General features: G+C 38.4%; 2 long non-coding RNA genes across 2 annotated transcripts; one reads left to right on the forward strand and one right to left on the reverse strand.

The window, feature by feature from the left end:
- The first annotated feature begins 989 nt into the window (after positions 1-989).
- On the forward strand, positions 990-2,100 carry LOC107807018 (uncharacterized). Its single transcript, XR_001652811.2, has 3 exons — positions 990-1,153; positions 1,266-1,329; positions 1,515-2,100. It is a non-coding gene; the product is annotated as an uncharacterized LOC107807018 (long non-coding RNA).
- A 352-nt stretch (positions 2,101-2,452) lies between these two features.
- Positions 2,453-4,450, reverse strand: LOC107807017 (uncharacterized). Its single transcript, XR_012697527.1, has 2 exons — positions 4,064-4,450; positions 2,453-3,178 (listed from the first exon to the last, which is right to left on the reverse strand). It is a non-coding gene; the product is annotated as an uncharacterized LOC107807017 (long non-coding RNA).
- Between the last annotated feature and the right edge of the window lie 1,320 nt (positions 4,451-5,770).

Below are 5,770 nucleotides of genomic sequence, written 5' to 3' on the forward strand. Positions count from 1 at the left end.
TTGTTATCCCATAACCTGATATTATTCTCATTAACTACAGATTAACAAACTCCATTCCTACAGATGCTAAGGATATTCCCCCAACTTCTAGATTTTACTATAAGATGCGTGATGGGATGAGGTCTAGAAGGGGCGTTGGAACAATGTTTATGAAATAAAGTTTGAGCCCAAAGGGTACAGGGTTAATTGAAAAACCTCGAAGATAGACAAGATAAGTGAGCTAGATTTTTGGTTTCAATTTTGATCACTCCCCCACCTCAAATATCTTCCGAGGTATTAATAATATTCCAGTTAACTAGGTGAAGTTTTGACTTAGTGTCAGCATGTCAGTAGTGCTCCAAAATAAAAATTGCGCTGAATTCTATAAGTGGAAGCAGTTCTTGAGGACTTATGTACCGCATAGGGTGGTTTGTGATAGTATTGAGCGTCTAAGTGACTAGGGTAACCCTACCAGGCATAGTGAGCTATAGCTTCTTGAATGGTAATATTATTGTCAGAAGGGATGCTCTCCTATTCTTAAGAAAGCTAGATTGAGAAGGACCGATAATTTGATTTACAAGAGGTTTCAAACGATTAGCAATGATCTTAGTAATGATTTTATAAATAGTATCACAAATGCCAATAGGTTTAATATTCTTGAGGTTGTTGGCATTATTGACCTTTGGGATGAGACATATAGTTACAATTTAAGGTACTAGGGATTTGTTGGTTGTGAAAGATGTCATGACAAAAAGTGAGGACCGACTTACCAACTATGCTCCAGAAATTTTTTATAGAAGAAATGATAAAAGACCATCGGGACTTGAGGACGTAAATGGTTTAAAAGAGTTTTTAATAGCATATTAACATCAACACTCTCCCTACTAGGAAGACTGCCTAGATCGTCCCTTTCCCTATCAGTCAAAATTCTACATTGAAGGGTAGGTAGATTCACAAAATAGTAGAAACAGAATGACTAGTGGTATAAAGACTATTAAAATAATAAAAGGTGTGATCTCAGATTTGCGCAGAATCATAAATTCAATTACCATTATCATCCTTAAAGGAGACAATATTATTGACCCTTCTTCTTTTAAGAGCAGATATGTGGAAGAACTTAGTATTAGGGTCCTTTTGGATGCCTCCCAAACGAGCAAAAATAACTCTCTTCCTGGTAAAAAAGCTACCAAAGCAATTCCATAATAAGGAAGCCCTAGAGTTATTAATAGCATTACTGCCTAGTTTATCATTTGCATTAAGCTAGTTTTTTTCTGCTTATGTTGCAGTGGGTCTAGTTTCTGAGGTAGCATGCTCCAGATGCTTCGATCGTTTTGGTTGGGACAGACAAAGGTAAGGGATGAAGTTAGATATATATGTTTATATTTTTTTTTTGAACATAATTTTTTTTAATAGAAGCAAGGGATGCAAATGCTGTTGCGCACCAGGGGTATTTTCTCATTACTGCTGCGGTAAAAAAACATGTTTACCCTAATATCGAGTTTGGTGATTTAGCTAAGTGTTTATTTGGTTGACAGGGGCAACGACTTGCTCTGGACATTGGGGCAATTGCATCCCTTTGGTATCTATACTGCCACAAGACAATTTGGAGAAAGTAATTTGGTTGGGTGTTTACTTTGGTATATTTTGTTGAGTGGACCTTTCTGGGTTGCGGACTCAACAAGCTGCAATTGGTGTAATGCTTGCATGCTACTTTGTATGTAGGTTGAATATGATCATGGAAATCCCAATATTCCCACTTTTGGCCATTATTTTATGATTGTCCTATTGCTTAGACCTCTTTCTGCGGGGCTCAAAAATGGAGTTTTTGGTGTACCACTATAGTACAAATTAGTACACCTAAAACTCCATTAAAGGAAAGAGGGGGCATGTTTTGTGTCCTATAGTAGGCAATAATGCAAGTTACGTTATGCCTTTAGTAGTATTGAACGCAGGTTTTAGTGTAAAAGACTAATCAGAACCAAAATACTCAATGCCCCATGTATAACCTAGCTTTATGTGTAGGTCTAGGTCTGTTAGCCAGGGACGTTACATTAGGGAAGTCAAACAGAGCATGTTTTCATGCATTGTGTATGTTAAGGTTCTGATTAGTTTTTGACAGTAAGCGACTGAATTATTTTGTTGCCTTTTCTTTTTGTTGCTAAATACAACGACACCCCCTAGTAGAATCTCACTAGTGGGGTCTGGGGTGGGTAAAGTGTACGCAGACCTTACCCCTTCCCCGAAGGGATAGAGAGGCTGCTTCCGGAAGACCCTAGGCTCAGAGACAATAGATCCGTAACAACAACAGAAACCAGAAAAATAGTATCAACATCGTAAAATACAACAAATAAATGGAAAAACCAAAATATGAAAGACAACAAAAATATGAAACACAACAAAAATCGCTAGGAGTCCTACACAAAACACTATCACACTATCAGCTTATCCTAAGGGTAGATACAGCGACCAGACATCTGTGAACAAATACTCTTTTAATTTGTTGATAACTGAAATCAATTGTTGGATAATCCACAGCCACATCCAATATTACAAAATGAAAAAAAAATCAAGGGGAGAACATAGACCTTTACACTGATGAACTTACATGAGATGCATACCCTGAAACAGAGTCAGAAACAAATAATTACACCCAAAAGAACCACAAGTCCCTACAAGATAGACTGCCTTTAAACAAAAGAATTGATGGTCACAACTTGAAAAGGGCTACTGTACTACGCCATGAAGGCCACAGAACATGTTTCGTAAGCTATATAATTCATACCGTGGTTTAGAATCGATTCCAAAGCCACATGCACTTATCTTTTCTCCGCCTCGGATTCACTACCATATTCTTTAAATCTGTACTCTTCTTTATTGCTGGTTGGTGGTACTTCTCCTTCACTGTATTACTGTGTGTACAAACTAAAATGTGATTGCATCTCCTTAAAGCGCGACCCAGTGATAAGATAGCGGCAAAGTTGCACACACATGGCTAAGATTGCGGCAAGTTGAGGACACATGGCTACCATGATGATTCCTATCCCCATATTCAAGCTTCAGCAAGGTGGACATAATACCAAAACCCCAATCATGATCATCAAACATCACCGTGAATTCTGCTAAAGACACCAATGATGTGTCCATCTCCGCATGAATTTCCAATATTTCACTTGCTCCGCGAGAAGGAATATATATCTACCTAAATCCATCAGAAACATGAAATCTTAAGAACTTATTCAACTTTTCAGAGCACAAAAATAGTAAACTGCTTTTTAAACCAGCCACAATCTACTTGAAGTTCTGCCTGTCTTGTTAAGGAAAAAAAACAAAAATCATATGCTGCATCTATATACACAACGAAGATACACATGCAATGCACACCACACAAGAAATAAAGGCCAGTTCAGGTCAAAAGTAGAAACAATCTAAGACCACCAATGGGAGTTCAAACACCACTTAAAAGACACAAACTTTATGGGAATTCATGCTTAATCTAGTACTATTAATGTTCTGAGGTGACTAATAAAAATCTCGAAAACCTAATATCACCAATGTGCAAAACTAATCAAAATAACATTGACAATCATCACAGACTGATAAAAGGAAATAAGTAAACTTTTAGTATACAATATCAGAATATTTCAAATTTAATGAAAATAATGGGGTAACCCTCCTCTTTTGATCACAACAAAAATTAGCTCTATATCTGAGTTGTTTCATAGAATTTATAGGTATTTCAAGACATATATCTCTATTCAGAATTTAAAGATACACCCTGTGGGTTAGTCAATTAAGAAATTTCAGAATTCCAAATTTGGCTGCTGAAATCTCAATTGTCACAACTGAAATCCAAATTGACACTACCATTTTCTAATAAATGCATTATAATACAAAGCAGAAACCTGTCCTGATCGACACTCAAGATTTTCCTATGAGAGTGTTTACATGCGGAAGCAGGTTCTACTTGCGGTGAAGTTGGGATCTTTTTCGAGCTAGAGCAACAAATAGATGAATTAAAAAGCCCATCAAAAGAAGAGTAAATGGTGAATTTCCAGAAAAAAACAACAAAATTAAAGGTACATACACTTGACATTTATAGTTGAAATCCAGAATCAAGATAAAAATTGCAATTATTCCATCTCTCTGCCATTTTTGGGCTTTCTAATGAATCTTGCCGACAACTGCTGAAGGAACATGGTTGTCCAAGATGGACACTTACGTTATCTTTCGCCTACCTTGTGGTATTCTCAATTCTCAACTCAAAGTTAATGAAGCAGTAACCAAAAGATTCAGCTATATTAATGGGTATGTGATTACAACTCAAATAGGAAAAAATCATAACTAGTTAACATAAGACATTAGGAATTGCAGAAAATAGGAGCTAAAGATAAATAGAAGAAGGAGGTGAGGTGCTAGAAGAAAGAGGTGAGAAACCAGAAGAAAGGAGATGGAAATTAGAGTTCACTCATAACAAAATTGCCTGCCCTTAATGCCATACCGCTGGTGCTTATATAGTTCACTTCTCGTAACAAACTCTATCCTTTTATTCACGTGATCCTCCACCTTTCCAAACGTAATCCTCAAGTCTAGCTGGTGCAATTATTTTTCTAGAACTCCTACATGGCAGACCCATGGGTTCTTCTCTCGTGGCATCCTTGTTGTCATCTCTGTCAGCATTTACTGGATTTGTATTCACAATAATACTCCCTTCCGGAAAAGCAACCTTGTCCTCAAGGTTTGGATCAAGTGTCGGGCTAAACTCGGCACCATCAGCTAGTTGCAAAGGCGTAACTTGTTGTTCTGGTTCCCCCAAGCAACGCTTTGGCATAGAGACATGGAAAACGAGGTGAATTTTAGCAACCTCGGGAAGTCTAGCTTGTAAGCTGCTGCACCAATTCGTTTTAACACTTGAAATGGACCAAAGTATCGTCGTCCCAGCTTGTGATCCTTTTGTAAACGAAGCGATACCTGCCTATAAGGTTTTAATTTGACATAAAACCAGTCTCCAATTTCAAAGACCACTTCAGTTCTGGACTTGTCCGCAAAGGCTTTTATGTGAGCTTGTGCCTTTGCCAAGTTGGTTTTAGCAACTACAGTACTTCATCTCTTTGTAACATATAGGATTCCACCAGTTCACTAGCTTTGTTGCCTAATATGTAACGAGCAATTGTTGGAGGTTCGCGCCCATACAAAGCTTGAAAGGGAGTCATCCCTGCTGAAGTTCGAAAGGATATGTTGTACCAATATTCAGCCCAAGGTAGCATAGCCACCCAGTGAGAAGGCACATCAGCCACATAGCAGCGAAGATACTACTCAACACATTTGTTAAGGGCCTCAGACTGTCCATCGGATTGTGGGTGGTAGGCAGTGCTCATTGCCAAGGTTGACCCTTGTAAACTATTAATTTCTTGCCAAAAAGAGTGTAGAAACCTAGGGTCCCGGTCTGTCACAATAGTCCTTGGTGGTCCGTGAAGCCTAACTACTCCAAGTACAAAAGCTTCAGCCACCGAGTGAGTAGAAAATGTAGAGGGCAGGGGAACAAAATGCCCGTACTTATTCAAGCGATAGATTATTGTCATTATGGTCGTTTTTCCGTGAGAGCTTGGAAGGCAAGTGACAAAATCCATAGCTATGTCTTCAAACACCTGATCGGGGATCGGGAGAGGCTGTAATAGACCTGCTGGGTGCAGATGAGTGTCTTTCATTTGCTGACAAGTTTGGCAAGTAGCTACAAAGGACTGGACATCTCTACGCATTTGTCTCCAAAAGAAATTGGAAACTAGTCGGTGAT

Source organism: Nicotiana tabacum, chromosome 12 (assembly GCF_000715075.1).
Source record: "Nicotiana tabacum cultivar K326 chromosome 12, ASM71507v2, whole genome shotgun sequence".
Taxonomy (NCBI): Eukaryota; Viridiplantae; Streptophyta; class Magnoliopsida; order Solanales; family Solanaceae; genus Nicotiana; species Nicotiana tabacum.